This window comes from Zonotrichia leucophrys, chromosome 5, assembly GCF_028769735.1.
Source record: "Zonotrichia leucophrys gambelii isolate GWCS_2022_RI chromosome 5, RI_Zleu_2.0, whole genome shotgun sequence".
NCBI lineage: Eukaryota > Metazoa > Chordata > Aves > Passeriformes > Passerellidae > Zonotrichia > Zonotrichia leucophrys.
Genome location: NC_088175.1, coordinates 21,120,939 through 21,138,811, shown reverse-complemented (window position 1 = coordinate 21,138,811; position 17,873 = coordinate 21,120,939). Strand labels below are relative to the sequence as shown.

Here is a 17,873-nt window from a genome sequence, read left to right as displayed (position 1 = left end):
TGGCTCTGAAGGACACCAGTAATAAGTCAGTTGCCTTTTAAATTTCTACCACTGATCACAACCTTTTGAGTCTGATAGTGTGTACATCTTTCCACCCACCTTGCATTTTTCAAGTATATATCTCATATATTTCTAGTTTGGCTAGGATGACTGACTGAAAGACTGTTGATGTTTGTAAAGTCAAGGTGAGCAATATCATTGACCTGCCTGGGCCCATCTCAATCAACCATCTCATAAGAGGTAACTGAGTTGATTAGGCGTTTTTTGCCCTTGCTAATTCATGCTTACTTACCCTGTCACATCTACTGTTTCATCTGCTTGTAAGTGGCTTTGGGAAGGATTTACTCCATGACCTTAGCAATGACTGCCAGGGATGTGATTATGAAGCTTCCTCCAACTCTCTAAAACAAGCTTCATCTACTTCCTTTTCTTGTTCTGCTGGTCTGCAGAGGAAGCTTCCCATGACATCCTGCGTGTTGCTTTCTCCTTTCATCTGTTGCTATAAATTCTCAAATCTCTTAATTGTCCTCTTTTCTCCCTCCTACCTCTGAGCTTCCTTCCCTGCTGTCCAGGAGCACAAAGGGCTGGAGTTTACCAGCCTGCTCAAGGCAACAATCAAATGGAGCAAAGGCATGGAGGGCAAAAGGGGCAAATATGCCCTTGAGGCAGAGGTGCAACTTTTCTGAGATCTCTGAGCTTATTGCCCCTCCCAACTGACTTTACTCTCCACCTCTTGCTACTAAAGATAGTCAAGTCCTTTTCATGAGATTTCTCTCCATTCACGCTGTTTGAAAGTTTTACAAGGCCAGATATCCCACATCATTATCCAAAGTCCAGGGGGAAAACTGGGGACAGAAAAGCTGGATATATCCACAAAAGCACCGAAATTTATGTAACTCAAAATTCATGGGAACGCAAAATACAAGAGAGCAGAGCCAAATCTGTGTATATATGGAGGGTGTGTGCATTTTCTGCACTCTGCAGATAATGAAGATGCTGTCTATGAGCACAGTATCTCTGGAGGCAATACATCTTCTCACCTGGTCTGAAGGCTGCAGGTAACATCACAGCTCACAGAAGAGCAGGAGGAGAATGGAGAGGGTGGGATCCATTCCAGGGAGCTGAAATCTGCCAAGAGAGTTAACGAGTGCTCTTGGAAGGACACTGACTGCAGCCAGCAACTCTGAAAATGAGCATTTGTAATGAAGAATATGTCTTGCACAACATGCATTAATTTTGAAGGAAAGGGAGTGAAAGACACTGAAAGGAGGATAGTGAAGAATATTCCTTGTCTGGTGAGTGAACTGGTGTCTCCTGAGTGTTGGAGTATTCGATGATCCACAGGAAGGGATCCTCCTATTATGTGTGAGGGCTGCTGAATGTTTAGAAGAGACACTTGCCATCACTTTGATACATAAGTCTGACAGAGGGAGGGGATCTACGTGTGTCAGTAGAGAGATAAATAATAGAGGTTAATTGCACCTTTCTGAAGTCCAAAGAACTGTGGCTTTTTCTGCTTGTATTTTCAATATCTGAGTTGGGTGGTTAAAATAAGATGTTTGATTTTGTTTGTATGCAAAACACAACACTTGCCTCCCCTACCCTCCCCTGCACAAGGACCAAAAAAAGAAAAGAAAGGAGAAGAAGCTGGTACAAAGGCTGACATTGTCCTCTAGTAAATCTCTTTTAGTCAGAAGTAACTATGCAATTCAAGACAGAAAAAAGAAAAATTTCTGATTTCAGGCAGAGTTTGAGGAGAGATGGGAGAGGGGTGAGGAACAATCCATTTGTATGTTTTCTTGTGAACTAAGCTTTTGAAATAATCTTGGTTATAATGTTCCATGCTTTAAGGGGAAAATTGCTGTGTATTTCTGGATGTGCTTCACTCAGAGGTGTGCACATTTAGAAGAAATTGAGTACTGCAGGGAACCAGATGTTGTGACAATCCCCAGCTGGGTTTTTGGCATCTAATGGCAATAGTCACCTGGTATGAGCAGAGCAGAACATGCTATGAGACAAGCCCTGCACAGGGGAATTGATGCTGAACTTTCATCATTTGTGCTTCAGTTTTACCTACGTTAGAATACATCTCTATGCACCTTAACTCTGGCAAGACCCAGAGCAGGGGTTGTAGTATGTTTAAAGTTAGTGGAGTCACTACATTGCGAAGAAGTATAGGAAATCATAACTGCACTTGCTATTATAAAATAGATAGCACGCACTATTAAATATTGTTTAATGTTAAAAATGAAGTTTATTATATTCTAGCATAAAATAAAAAATGCATTTGGATGCATGGATTAAAATAATGCTTTCATTAATTTAAGCCTCCACAATTGTACTAGTAGGTTGCAGGGTCAAAAAATGTGATAAAGAGCTGGTTTTATTATCAGGACCTTTTATGGCTTAAGGATATGTAAACAGCTCATAAGACCAGGCAGACCCCATTGGGCTACACATCTGAATAGCCTCATATGAAAATGTTAATTTGGGTACTATCTACCTCTTTTTAACCAGGACTTGGTATTAGTCAAACTTTAGTTTAATTCAAAGGCTTTGTTGTGTATTTTAAGAAACAAAAGCAAAGGTTTCAAGCTAGAAAAGCTAGACTAGCAGAGTATAAAAAAAAAGCTTTTAGAGCAACAAAATGTTTTTTGAATCTGGAAAACAGAATAAATTAATAAGTTATGCTGCATTTTTACAAACCACTATGAAGAGAAAGAAATCAAGTGAACAGGGGCCCTGAGGAACCTGGCATAGATCTCTTGTGAGATCCCATTAGAATGCAGTTCAGGAAGTTGGCTGACGTATTTGCCGTGGTTATCACTGGCACGCTGTGTATTATTTATTTCTATCAGCTACTGAATAGAGATATAGAAACATATGCTGTCAATTATATTGAAATCTATTTTCTTCTGTGTTTGTGGTTTCATTATATGGTTGAGTTCCACCAAAGTCCAAAACAAACCACTGCCCCCACACAGCCTTAGGTTGCTGATGGTGCTGGGAGAGAATTTAAGATATTGACTGGCTGTGTTTATTAATGTTTAGCACTTTTCATACTTCTAAGTAAGCATTTCTAAAGGAATGGCCAGATTCCAAGTGGGCAGTTTCATTCTGGCAACCCTTATTGTTCTGACAGCTTCAGCTGAGTATGTAGTCTTGCTCCTATCATCGCCTTTGCTTCATGAATATGATAAGCTGGTAGTGCTCAGAGATGTGCTCTCAGTCATTCTGTGCCACCCTGCTTATATGGGCACTTACACATCCATGTGGTAAACTGGATTAAGAAACCTGTAAAATAATCCAGTCAAAATCTTGCAGTAATTCTAATCTTGTCTGTTCCCAGGGCAGGTGATTGTGCAGAGTGGGAATATCAGTACAAGTGTTGAGGGAGAAGTGATTTCTTTTAGATGTAATGCTAGTCTATGCCAGTTTAATGTGTTTGTATGATCTTCTTATTTATTCCTGTATGCAGCTATATGCAATAATATCTGTATTGACAGGTGTCTGGCTGTTTCAGGTGAAGGGCTAAACATGTTTCAGAGAAGTTAAGGGGGTGCAGTCTGTTCTTTGAAACAGGTTCCTACATCTGTTCAATTTGCTTTTTTTCTTTTCCAGGAGCAAAAAGAAATCTATATCCACACCCCCCCAAGTGTTGTAGGGAGAGTTCACACGCTGGTATGAGTAGAGCTAGCTTCTATACCTCATCCTAATGCCTGTGTTTCTGTGTGTCCTGGATTCTGAGGCTGATGGGAGCTCACTGTACACCAGCAACTCCCAGTTGGCTTATGTTGATGTCGATAGCAGGGCTGACCCCTCACGTGTCTTTCAGTCTCTAGCAGGAAAGCTAAATGTACTTTCTTTTCTCATATTTCCCTCTTCTTTCTTTCCCCCCTTTTTTTCTCTTTTTATTTTTCCTCTCTTCTCCTTGGCTATTTTAATCATGTTGGGGGAAAGAGAACATCCTTGAGGAAGTGCTCCCTAAGACAAGGTCAGCTCAGATTTCCTTAGATTTACTGAGAGACAAACTGAACAGCAACTGTTTTCTGTGTCATGATAGGGTATGAGGTGCTGTGATATGGGGCCAGTTAGAAAGCTGATAAGCAGTTGTAGCAAAGAAAGGGAAGCAGCTTTTTGGAACCTTCCCAGCTCATATGAGCATTGCTCTGGCAGCTGCAGTAAAAGCAGTGGGAGGCAGCAACCCATAGCAATGAGGCTGAATGAAATACTTAGGTTTTTAAAAGTGTTCAGTACAGGGACTACATATTCAATTCAATGTCAATACAACAAGTACATAGTATTTTTATAGATATAAAAATATTTTTCAGAACTGCAATTTAAAAAAACCCAGAATTCCGTCTCACCTAACCCACAAGCTGGACTTGCCTGCCTAAATCTGAATGATAAATTCAGATTTATTTATGAGATCTATGTATAATCTCATTGAATTTAATGGATTACTTTTATGAATAAACTTTTTTGGTTGGTCTGGTATCTGTGAGGATTTGAAAATGTATTACTTAAACTGAATGTGGCAAGTTTTTCTGGCATGTTAATATTGTGAGTCTACCAGGCCAGTTATTGCTTGGCTCTTGATTATATTGGAAATAAGTGGTAGGACTGAAATTAGAAGCTCGGATCACCAACAAACAGCCTTTCCTATTGGCATTATTTGCATAATTTAAATATAAAACTGTACTCAGCATGCCCCAAAAGCATCTGCCAAAATATGTAACACAGACTATATCATCTATGCAAAAGTATGAAAGAATACTAGTATCTCATATTTTATACTCAGATGCTGATATTAACTGCTCAAACAAGGACCACGTTCCAATATTACAAGATAGAGTGCAGATCCAAGGACAAAATTTGGCTCTAAAGGACTGAATAGAAATTATTCTTAGAAAGGCTTCAATTATCTCTGCAGTAAAACTACTAGAATCCTCATTTTCGTCACTACAGACACTTGATGAAAGTAGCAGATGGCCACACAAAGCATCCATGCTATTTTGTTTGAGATTTTAATGTAAACTGAAATCATAAAATAATTTAAATAAGACTTTTAAAATTGGCACAAGAATTCTTAGTTTTCAAAGGCTGTAAGTCTAAACAAATCTTGAAGCAATCAGAAAATCAAACTTCTACCCGGGTTTATCTTGTTCTGTTACTGTCACACAGTCATCACTTTTTATTGCCCAAATGTTCTCCTAACGTTTATTGTTCTTGCATATTAGGCTAATACTTTCTTTTATACTTGTCATTAATAGAACACTCTAGAATTGTTTAGTGGTTTTGGCATTTCAGTTAAAAACTACTTGGTAGAAAAAGTTTCTTATATTCAGCCAGATTTCTGGCACTGGTTTTGGTCTGTTTGTGGCTGTCACTTTTCAGGGATGCTGGAGGCAATGATGAGACTCCTGTTCTCTGATTTCTCTACAGGGGACAGTCTCAGCTGGGGGGATCAGTACACATGGGGGTATCCTTACCAGCCCTTGCCACAGGTCATATAACCACAATAGTCAAGATCCCATTTTGTCATGTCAGTCGTATCTGTCAGCAGGCTAGCAGTGTGGGAATTAGCATTTGCACCTTATTAAAGCTACAGTAAACCCTGTTGCTCAGCAGAGTCTTCAAGTGCCTGGAAGGCATTAGACATCACACAGATACCTTGACTCCTTCTGCCTTATGGGGAACACTTCAGCTGCTTTTTCTCCCTTGCTCTTAAGAGCATGATTTTTCCTGTCTTGTGATTTTGAAGCGGGCATTCCTATGAATACAAATAATAGCTGTATAAGCTGAAATCACAGCAACTGCTGTTGACAAGAGTCATGATTTAATTATAAAGATTGACTCTGTGTATCGCTTCATCCCTAAGAAGAGATGAAAGGATATTGTGAAGTATGCTGTAATCATTTTACAAAGGAGTTTAGAAAAGAAGGCAAACCTGAAAACCCTGGTTTGAAAGGACAGCTAAATAGTCAAATTGTCTGAGTAAAAACAGTGTCTCATAAAGGTTAATTCAACATAAGTTTAGTAAAGTAAAATTGAACGTGTTTTATCTTTCTGTGTTTTGTTCTCTATTCATTTTTCCATTTAGTCACATTGTTAAGATGAGGCTATATCCCAATCAAACAGTTATAGGATTATTAGGACATGATTCCCACTCTACAGCATAAGGTTGGAGATTTAATTTGTTCAGCCACTGTGAGCTTCCTGAAACAACTGTGTATCAAAAGAAGGATTCTACATTTTTTTCTAATTCTGTTTTTCAAATATTTACTCTTACAAAATCGCTTAGCACTAAGGGTCTATGTTGTCCTTTGAAATCAATGAAGTTGGGCAGGCACATCTGGTGACAGAATTAGACTTTACTTCTTTTTTTCATCCTTTTAGTTCTTCAATAGCAGGAATTGCCATACATAGTATTTAATAAAAACAAAACCCCTGTCATGTTTGATGTTAAATGAATCATTTTGACTTCTTTTTTTTTTTTCATATTACAGTATTATGGATGTTTATATTTCTTATGTTATTATATTTTTTTTTTTTTTTGGTCATAATAGCAGCAACTTTAACTGATGCCAGATTATGTATTTATATCACAGACCAGGCTGCAAATTCATTCTTTTCCAGAGAGGCAGAAAGATCATGTAAAACTGGTGACCACATGTTGACAGGCTGCATGATTTAACAAAACCAGAGGCAATCATTTAAAAGAAAAATGTTTTATTTTCTGCCAGCAGAGTATAATGGAGAGAAATTGGTTGGTATTATTTTTAAAAATTGCTCAAATCACTGTAGTTAGTATAAAATTGTCTCTGGAACTATTTCCTGTAAGTTAACCAGACATATGATTGTATCCTTTCTCTTTTGAATACTGAAGCTCACATTTCATCTGTCTTGTGCAGAGTCTGTCAGGTATAATAGCTCTTTGTGATGGTTGCTTCTTTTCTTCTTTCTTTTCTGTAGCTAAACCCTCACCCACAAACCTTAAGCAATTGCTGGTTTTAAGCATCACTCAGTAGCTATTGCTAGCAGCCTAGCAGTGTCTGCACCACTTTCCTCTTCTGATGAGCTTGTAGATCTATCAACAGGTAAGATGCAAGATTAACATTCAGTGTTTAGGGGTCTAAATTTCCTCGACTCCCAAGTATTTCTAGTTTACCTGACTGGCATTATCCCTGTGAGGACAGGTTTTGAATACAGCAGTGTGGCATTTTCAAACACAACATTTGGTACCTGTTTTCTCTAGGAGCAGGGTTTGCCAGCATTGTGTTGTTCTGAAAATCTTACCTTAATTGTATTGAGGATCTCTGTCAATAATGACTTTTGGGGATTATCTCAAGAGTTCATCATATTACAGAATGTTTCTTCTTGTTTCCGAGTTCAGCCATTTTAGCCTGACTTAGCCATTTGACACCAAAAATTCTGAGGTGGTATAAAAGAAATTCTTGCCTACTTGTAATTCCTTTATCCCTCAGAAATAAAATACAGAAGTGACTGCAGAAGCTCAGCCTTGATTCAACCGAGAAAATTCTACATGCCTGAGAGAAAATATGTTGTTCTCTCACATTAATGAATTAGAATTTTTCTCTCATTTTACATGCTCTATAGCTTATGTTTCCTTTTCTGCAACATAAAAACCATGACTGGCCAAGAATAACACAGGGAGAAGCACATAACTGACAATGTAGTTCAAAGCTGTTTCTCGGTGCCTCTTTCTCCTGTGAACCCCAAATTAAGTTTTTTATGAGTAGTAGCAGAACACTGTAGCCCAGTACAATGCTCTTTCAGATATGGAGAAAAATAATCTTTAAATGTATCAGTTAAAGAATTGAACATGGAAATGATGATGCTGCTGCATTCAGTGTTGAAATCTCTTTGGTTTTTTTATGTTAAAAAAAAAGGAGAGATCTAAAATGAACACTGGAAAACATACAATGACTCAGTTTGTTTAATCAATCCAGTGTCTTGTCAAAGGGAAGGTTAAGAGGGTGACTTGATCGTGGACCATAATTAGCCAGGCAGGAAGAAGATAGCAGATATTTGGAGTTTCTTTTGTTTAGTGGACAAAAGAATTGCAAGATTCAGTAACTGAAAGCTGAACTCAGCAAAGTTGAAATTGGAAATAAAGACACAAAATGTTAATGGTGGGGCTAATTTAAACAGTGCAGCTGCTTAGCAATAGAAATTCTTTACATCTTGGAGTTTTCAGATTAGGATTGATACTTTTGCAAAAGAAAACAGAATTACAGGGTAATGCTGTATGGCCTTCCTCACATTAACGATAGTTCCTAGATAGTCATGATATTCCTCTCTGATCTAGACCTGTAAGACTTTGCAGGAAGGTGTTTTATCTGCTGGCTAATTAAGAGGTCACTCAAGGCAGGGAGCTCTCCAGAAGGGACCACTGCCTCTGCATCATGCTTTGTTTTGTGGTTTAGTGTCGCCCAGATTTCTCATCTCTGTGACTGGTTGGCCCTTTTTAAGGAATTGTTTTAGCAAGGACTTTCACTACTAGGTTGAGAGGTGACCATGGCAGCTGCTGGACAGTATTTCAGAGCCTTGAGCATTTTAATGCCTTTGATGTACCTGATGGATTTAGGATATTGTTAATCTTGCTGGTAGTTGAATATTGTTAAAGAAGATAAGCATTACTTAGGGCATGAGATTTACATCAACTGTTAAAACTCTGAGACTTTTGTCTAAGTGTTATTCCTTAAAGTTCAAGGATTGTAATTGATGATTAATATGTTTTAAGGAAAGGTTTTGGCATATCACTACTTTGGTCAAAAATGCATGTGTCATCAGGTCTACTCTGACTAATTAAAGTGGTCTCTGAGGAGAATCGGGTTTTGCTGTGCCATATCTGAAAACTTTGTTTAGAAATTAAATCTTGAGTCTGCTGAAAGTTAAAATACATGGTGACATACCTCCAGCACAGCAGTTACCAGTGCATGTGGCACCCCCTGGATTGAGTGCATAACCTTTGACAGCAGACACTTCTTGGCACTTTAGGAAACACTTAAGCCCAATCATGTGTGTGACCAGTACTGGTATCTGTAAAGGGAACAAAGAGGAAATTCTTCTGCAAGCAGTGTGGGCTTCATGTTTACCCCAATGTATTGAAACAGATGAAAAACTAACAGTATCTTTTTTTGTATGACTTTTTGCCCTTCACCAGTGTATGTGGCACTTAGAGCTGTTCCTCGTCCCAGAGCATTAAATGGAAAGTAAATGTAATCCCTCTGCAAGGGAAGTTGGTGAAGGCTGTAGCCTGTCCTGGAATATGTAAGCAGTAAGAAAAGCTAATTCATTGGTAGTACAGGTGAGAGAGATGCCTGCTTGTGGAAATGTTGCTGTCTTGTGCTCTACTGGCACTAATTTATACTAAACTGTTCAGGATTCAAGCAAGGGGGTAAAAGTGAAAGGCCTGCAGGCTCATTCATACTCTACTGAGTCAATGGTTCAGCAGCTAACACTGCACCTTGGAGAGTGAATCTCCTGCTTCTGGGAAAACAGGCTTGACTAAATCCACCAGTCAGCTTTTGGAGGCACCAGGGTCTTCTAAGACTGCAGAGTAAAAGTTTTGCATGCACTACTTGGTTTTGAGCACTCAACAAAGGTAGCTATACCACTGTCCACGCCAGCTGTTGCTTGTGTTTGTAATTTTGGGGGTTTTTTAAGATGTACTTGGAGATATTTTAAAACTAGGTAGCTTGAGTATTGATGGCAATGTGATCTCTGTCAGTACTGTTTTTATCAGAGGCAGCAGAAAACATGCAGGGAATGAAGGCTGACAGTGGTTCACTGACTGTCCTGCTGAAGTTATGCTTTGTCAGCTTTCAGATAGCTCAGCTGGGACTCTGGAATAGCTCCTTTGGGCTGCAGTCCCAGTGTATCCCATATCCCTTCAACCCTTCTTCATGTAAAGCCCTGCAAAGACTCCCATGAGGAGGGTTCAAAACTACAGCTTGTGTGTGCTCTGCATGGGCCCATCAGTGTAAACATAATTTTTAGATGGAAAGGAGAGAGTATGGAGATGATGAGGATGATAATTGTAAGAAAGATAAACTAGATAAAGGCTAAGGAGATAAAAAAATGTTATTTTCTTCCAAAAGGGTCTTGGTATTGTAGTAATTGAGAGCACACCACTAAGAGATTTATGTGGCAGCAGTGAGGGAGAGAGGTTGGAATTCCTGCCTTTTTTTCCTGGCTCAGGGAGCTCAATTGAAGCAGATAGTTACAGAGAGCACAGCCAACTCTAACAAAATCCCTGTTTTGGTCATCTATAAAGAGCAAACTTGAGTTGCCTGAAGGCAACGTTGTTCTCTTAGGCCTTTTGGCAGTAGTGAAACTTAACAGTACAGATAAACTACCTGGTGCAAAAAAAACTTTTATAAAACTATCAAACAAAACTGTTTTCACCTGTGCTGCTGTTTATTTCAGAGCTGGTAAAATAATCCTATGGAAAATAATGGCTATAGCTGATATAAATGTTCCAGCAAAAATTTCTGCAATGGCTCTAACATAGGTGAGGAAAAAACCAGCTATTAATTCAGAAGCAGATAAAAACTCTAACCCTCAGTGTTCCTTCTTAAAGACAGTACTCACTAAAGGAGTATAATCAGAGTTTGGAGAGTTTTTGTTCACTTCAGAGAGATTTATTTATGTAGCTTATAGTTAGGCCAAACTGTAAAGCTCATATTTAAAGTGCAGGATGCTGTATGGCATTTCTAGTGTGGCATATGAGATAGCATATGTGGAGACCCTGGGCTGAAGCTAGCTGGCTCTGTGGTTGAAAGTACAATGTTTACTTTGGGCAGGCAGATGTGACACGCAGTGACACTGTGTCTCTCTTGTCCTCTTGTTTTCCCCACATCACCTAATGGGTGCAGTTTTTCATACCTTAATGTGATTGCTGTAATTCTGGGCTACAGTCAAAATCTGGCAACAGTGTTACCTGTGCTCGCTCTTTGGTTACCCATAGAAATGCTACAATAAATTTGCACTTTTCCTCTTAATGCTGGATAAATTGCTTCTTTACATATGTGGCAATATATTCTCCTGTCACATAAGTCTTGCTGTTGTTAATTGGAATTGCTTATGCTCATTGAGGGAGGAATACTTTTCATCCTGTTTTGAAAGAAAATCTGTAATCTTGAATTTGTTTCCAAACTTCAGTCATGAGGAGAGCAGTGCAGGAAATTGCTGCTGTTCCACCAAATTAGCTTCTCAGATATCCTTTTAATTGGAGACCATAACTCAGATTCTAAGTATTTTAGGAAGCTGAACAGTACAAATTGAAATACAGATATTTCCAGTAAGGGCTCAGTTCAAAGAAAGCTTTTATACACAGATGAGTCTGCTAACAAATAGCATGTCATATGATAATGAGACCATGTTTTCTTGTGCAGTTTCACATTTCCTAACTGCACTGCTGTGAAATAAGTGGAGTGTTTATCTACTCTCTCTTAAACTGACAAATCTCTGCTAGGGATGAGTGTGCCCACTATAGACAGAACATAGGTATTCAAAATAAGTCTAAACTCTCAATCAGAAATACATCACTTCCAAATGCAATCTATCACACTAGTTCAGAACATTCATTTCCGCCAAAGTATTCTGTTTTTAATGTAAAGACTTCAATTTATGTTTAAGAACAAGCAAGCTATAGTACTTTGACAGCCGTTCACACTTAATTTCTTTGCATTAAACCAACAGCATTCTTTTCCACAAACATCCATTGTTAGGACAATGCTCTCAGACGGAATTTATGAGAAATGGAATTATGTTACCAAGGAGATAGCATTTACTATAATGAAGAGTAGATCCTAGAAAATGGCCCCTTTTACAGCAGCTCAGAACAGAGCCACAAAAGCAATTGATTGGTCTTGGCATTTAGTCTTATATCAGCTGTGTCATCCATAGCTTCAGGAGTGAGAACACTAATCTGAAGTGACATTTCTGTTCTGGCGGGCTTTTCTGCCCTGATGAAAGCAATTACTTCATTCCTAAATGATAATTTGCAGGAGTTTCAACCACTTTAATTGATAATTTTTTGTTCTGAGAAGTTCAATTGTGAAGTGATTAGCTGATTTGGTAAATAGAAATTTAAGGTGTGAAATGTACAAGTTGCTCCAAGGTAAAGTGCTGTTTATTGGGTGCTGCAAAATTGCTTGATAAAACTGAGGTTTCTCTATTATCAGGAGGCTGGCAATTGCTTAGTTCAACATAGGAAGAAAAGAAAGAACGAAAACACTAGTGTTCTAGTTGTAGAATTTGGATTTGAACTAGTGTATCATAGCTCACTTAAAGGCTTCTCTGTCAAGGCGTACATCAGTTTTAAAAGATTGTGCAGGATGGCAAGTTTGTAATGCTTCAAAAACCTGCCATGTTCCTATTATTATGTTTTAATGACTCACTTTAGAAGTAAATCCTACTATTTAAACAGTTCAACAAAGATACTTACTGGTGATAATACATTCAGTTTAACAATTAGTTCAAGCATACACAAACCATTTCCTTGAACCATTTTTATATATTTTAAACAAAAGAATCCTCTTCTGTGAAACCACAACACCTAAAAACCAACTTTAAGTCTTACTGATATAATAAAAAGCTTGGCTTAATATAGGTATTATTTTTTATAAGTTTTGCAGTAATTGCTAAAGCACTTTTGGCAAAATAATTTTTTCTTTGTACAAGGAAAAGAAAGGTTTTAATAGAAATCAGTTCTGTCATATTTCCCTGTATGGTGAAAAAATAATGGTCATTTCATGTGTTAAATGAGAAATATAAAGCAAAAATGAAGGTCAAACTGATTTAGCACATCAAACAGTCTTTGTCAGCCAAGCTTAATATATCCTGAGTTTGTGGAACAAATGAAATTTTGCTGCTATGTTACACTTTGCTTCCAAACAACCATTACAACTGGTTTTATATATTGTGTGAGCATCAGACCATCGAACAGTGCATCTTTACTGACGTGTTGCTGCAGTGATGATCTACAGCAGCAATCTGCCATTTATATAAGGGCAAAATGTGCATCTATATTTAGTTGTGAAATTGGCCTATTATACTCTTGATGTTTACAGAGGCTAACATAAATTAATGATGACAGCTATGAGCAGTGCATTAGTTAAGCAGCAGAGCTTTTACCTTGAACTTGAAGGTTCCAGCTTTAACTTCTAGCATATACTATACAGCTTTCTTCACACATTAAAGAAAGTCTCAAAACATTATTTTTTCTTAGACAGCATTAAATGGCTTTAATTTCTGAACTAGGCCCTGGATGATACTATCAGATAATTTAGCACTTTTTTTTTTTGCAAATTCTTGTCTGTAAGAGTGGTGATTTTTTATGATGGGGCAAAAATTTGCTCCCCTGAAAAGTGTTTGGTCATTGAAACAGTCTGATTTTACCAACTTGGGACTTAGTCAGATGTTAGGTATCCTTTGTCTGATAGAAGGAGCAGTTTTAGGAGAGTCTGCCTCACTTGGTTATGTACTGTACTTTCACCTGAAAGTCTCTTCATGCAGCTCGTGTCAGAGCAGGTATAGGCACTGTGGTAACTATAGATCCCAGTTAACTATGACCACAGATCTGACAAGTATGTAGGTGTTCAAAGGTTCGCAAGTTAAAATGATGAAGTCTTTGATGAATTTTTGATGGATGAATTTTTAACACAAGTCGACCTTTCTCCTTTGAGGCTGCATGCTAGATTAATTGATAAATAGTGAGACTGAGCAATGTTCGGATCTCCTAAGCAAACAAGTAGAAAAATCCATAAAAATCTGCCGTCTGGCTTCTCAGATCTACTTAAAAAGAAAGAAGGTAAAATTTAATGTGGCTTTTGATTTTGGAGGTTTTCCCCTCACAAAAGTAGTGTCCTTTTTTAGACTTTGATAACTGTTATTAGTCTTGAAGTTTTGCACTCTCAGTTCAGAAACAATCTTTGTGAAAAGAAATCTACAAATGGGATAGGAGAAAGAAAAAGAAAAGCAAAGAAAGGGGAAAATATCAAGTCAAAAAGTTGTCTTAGAAGAAAAGAAATCCCCAAAGATAGCAAAATGTAGTGTAGAAATTAGAGGTAAGCATATTAACATACTTTCATTATCAATTTTTCAGAGCTAATTGAATTAGTCTTAGAAGGTTGAGTGCAGATTTTTTTCTTCTTTTAATTTACATCTACAGGAGCATTAGCTCTCTTGCTTCATTCTTTTGTATTTTGGATCTACTATACTAAAAAATATCCAGTTTCATGCGTATTTGTGAAGTCTCTAGGGCATAACCTTTAGAAAAACAGAACAAAAAAAATTGATAATAGCAAGCCTAAGGCTCATGCTACTACCAATGGTGACGTTTGACTTCCAAAACTGGCCTTTCAACTGTAATATGTGCAATTATGCAGGGCAGGTTGGTCTCCTTTACCTCCTTCATCTTTCCTACAGTCTAAATAATTTTTTGGAGTCTGAAAATGTGCACTGCTGTTCAGATTAATATCCACTTGGATTGAAAAGTGTTTCTGAGATGCCGCAATTAACTTTTAGAAAACATCAGGAATATGAAGAGTTCCTATAGAAGTAAAATCAATAAATATTCCAAATAATTGGGTCACCTAAATATTGATGCTATTGCATTCTTTGAACTTCATTAGAAGTTTAATTGTTCCACAACATCAGTGAAATGAAAGAAAATTTTTATATGACAGAACATGGCTTATGGGTGGTCACCTATCAGTAGAGCAGGACATTATCTTAATGAATTGCCCAGACATTAAAAGTCAGATTTTAAATGTACTTGTTTTAAATTGACTTAACTGCCCTCCTTGTTTTCACTGGTCAGCTTGAAGCCCCAGAAAAGATTCTGAAGGATGTGGCTTTGAGGGAACAGTTAATGGATTATTTTGGTAATAGATCAGAACGTGTAAACATTTATATTAGTAAATTTTTCATAATAATCCACTACATTGTATAATATAAATTCATAAATTATGTAAATAGGTTATTAATAACAGAGGAAGGGACCTAAAGTTGATTTAAATACAAAAATGTCCAAAGTATGGTAATATTATGTCACATCATATTAGTGTGGAACAAAGTAAGAAAAAAAGAGGATCTTTCTAGTAATATTGATACAGAATTGCACAAATTCACATCTATGGACTCAGGAGCAGCATAAATTTATTGTTTTATGTAGTGCTATAGCTATGCTCACTAGCAAAGTAAGCCTGCTTGTGTTTTTTATATTGGGAAAGAGTATGCACAAAGGGACATGTATAATTTAACGTCTCTTTTGGAGGGCTGAAGGGGCTGGATCACTTATCTCCAAATATTTTTGTAGCAGATTGATCGTGCACTCTAATGTTGCAGAGCCTTTCCTTATATCTGATTTCTTTTCTGTGAAATGGTTATAACATTCATCTGACTTTCTCCTTCAGACAGTTGGATCCTGTTTATAGTGGACCTTTCGATCCTTGACTTTAAAAGACTAGACTAATAGAAAAATATACACAGACACATAGTGCTTCTTTCTTTATAAAGCCTGTTATAAACATTATTAGATATTAAGTGTTATTTGTATACGATATCTGAAGTTGCTGCTACTAATCCACATTGTTGTTAGAAGCTTAAGACATTCGCTACTGCTCAGTAACAGCTGGGCTAACGAGTATGAAAATGTTTAGTATGTAAGAAAAACTGCTCTGTTCTGATATACTTTTGCATTTCTAAAATTTCTACTGAAATGGGGAAGGATTTCAATGCCATTCTCAAAAATACTGTGCATCCTTTGTGAGACTTTGCCATATTTCTCTGCTTGTGAAGCAGAGGAGTGAATGGAAATGTTCTTGTGAATGGAAATGAGCAGTAACTATGAAAGCACAACACAGATAAGCTGTCCATTGGCTCAGGCCCCTATATCTCGAGTTCAGCAGTCCATCTGTCCCTCAAACCTTGTTTTATGGCTGTTGCTTGCAATCCAATCTCTATTTGTGACAAGTCCAATGAAGGTACTGTAAATCCCAGCAGTGCTGTTACGTGGGGCTGAGCAGAGGGAGACCGATGTTCTGAGAAACTCTGCTGGGGGGTCTCTCCTGCATCAGGTCTGAGGGAACAGTGTGGGTGAAATGTAAATGTGAGTTGCCTTTCTAAAACTGGGCAAGTCTGCAAACCACCACTTTCCAAACTATATTTTGAAATTGCAAGTAAAAATTATTTGTAACTGCAACTATTCCCCTCTTTTTGTTCAAAATGCAAATTCACATAATTAAATTATTTCACTGATTTTTCCTGCCCAAACTGAGACACAGAAGTGAGGTATTGTTAAGACCCTGAGTTTAGCTCAGCTGGTTAGAGCATGGTGGTAATAAACGCCAACATCACAGACTCCATCCCCATCTAGGCCGCTCATTTAAGTGTTGGACTTGATGATCCTTGTGGGTCACTTCCAGCTCAGAATATTCTGTGATTCTGTGAACATATGCTAAAAAACCCTTGTCTAGGTCAGTAAATCTGTTGATATGCTGTAATATGTTTGATTGCTAATAAATGCTCCAAAAATTAGGATCTGTGATTGTCCTAAGTTTAAAGTGACAGATGTCAATTGGTCAGACATGTGAAGGTTGTGAGATGCACACAGACATAAATACATGTATATCCTTATGAATGTAAAGTATATAAAATTATGTGAAATAAAATATAGAGCAGGTTAAACTTGGAATGACCACAAGCACAATGAAATCACAAGTGAGTTACGAGTACCAATAAAACTTTTATGCAGCACCGTATTATCATGTCTTCTGCATCTGCTGTGTCTTCAATACAAAATCTACTTTAGAAATGTCATGTATACAATTTTAGAATTATATGGTAGTATTTATTGTACCCTTTCATCTGTAAAAGCCAGACCACCTGTATATCAGTCCATCTGGAAAGGCCCTAAAAGGAAAAATAAAATATATTTTAGAAACCATATCTAAAACAGCATTAGACTTCAAGCCATGAAATATCCTGTTTATATGGTCCTGCTTCTCAGAATTATCAGGAGCTATCAGCTGGAAACCTCTTAGTCTTCTTTAGAGGACTCTGTACGTGGAAATTCTATGAGAAATGTCTTCTTAAGGGAACGCATGAAGTTTCACCATTGTATGACAACATCATCCTTTTACATTGTAGCCTGATGCACCCTGATCCAATTGCCTTAGCTACTATCCCTCCTCCACAGAAGGCAAAGAGGGAGCAATATTTATACCCCTCAGGTATATTTCCCACTATTACTCTCTTGGTACTGTGGATGTTTTATGTAGATTTGCTTGATTATTGGGGGATCTTCTCTGTTATTTGAGAACTCCTTAAACATGTAATGCTTGCTTTCTTGGTGCTTTCTGACTGTTTTTGAAAGCCACTTAGTAAACATGTTTATAGTTTCCCACACTTTAATTTTTCTTATTAGCAGAAAAGACTGTATATTTCTAAGTTTTTGCAGCCTGACACTTAACAAATTCATTTATGTTCCAAGAACCCCTCTAGTTCCAGGTGTCATATGATAGGAACAAGATGAATTTTGGTCGTGTGTCAGCATCACTGCTTGCTGTTGGGAGCTTCACACTCCTCTTTTCTAGCATCCTCTTGGGATTATTAGTGCCAGTATGTTGCTTTATTAAGAGCATCTGACAAGGAAGCTGATGTTGCCTATCAGAATCACAGGTGCCAGCGAGGATTAACAGCCATGTTTAGGTTGTATCTAATGAATTCCTGCATCCTGCTGAGGAAATCACTGCTCCCAAGTTAAAGACCCATTTTATCAGCATAACTGCAGTGTCCAACAGTACATTGTATTTCCATAGTGGAATTACATGGAGTAG

At 37.6% G+C, this 17,873-nt stretch overlaps 1 protein-coding gene across 5 annotated transcripts in view; it reads left to right on the top strand.

Moving 5' to 3' along the window:
• The window catches only part of NPAS3 (neuronal PAS domain protein 3), a 590,252-nt gene that overhangs the window by 157,494 nt on the left and 414,885 nt on the right, over positions 1-17,873 (top strand). The window lies entirely within an intron of this gene.